Source organism: Myotis brandtii, unplaced genomic scaffold (genome assembly GCF_000412655.1).
Source record: "Myotis brandtii unplaced genomic scaffold, ASM41265v1 scaffold691, whole genome shotgun sequence".
NCBI classification, from domain to species: domain Eukaryota; kingdom Metazoa; phylum Chordata; class Mammalia; order Chiroptera; family Vespertilionidae; genus Myotis; species Myotis brandtii.
Genome location: NW_005370704.1, coordinates 1,856,559 through 1,856,911, shown reverse-complemented (window position 1 = coordinate 1,856,911; position 353 = coordinate 1,856,559).

Genomic DNA, 353 nt, shown 5'->3' with positions numbered 1-353 from the left:
TCGGGAAATTGCGGATGGAAATAGAGCAGAGGTTCCTAGGTTCCTCCCGCCCCCCGCCCCACACCCGCACCCACCAACCCGAACAACCCATCTGCTGGGCAAGGAGCCCCCACAGAAGGAAGGCTGCCCGGCCGGCGTGGCTAGTGGTCGAGTGTCGCACCCACGTGGGACCAGCCACAATGACGCGGGGAGGGGAGGTGCCTCTCCCACTTCCTGTTCACAAACCATAGAGGGGACGCCCAGATATCCTCCCTCTGAGACGGAGCTGGGGTTCCCAGGAGCCCGGGTTTCACTCACACGGTCCAGAGGCCCCGCCTGCCCTGTGACGGGCCCTGTCCGGTGCCGCCGGCCGG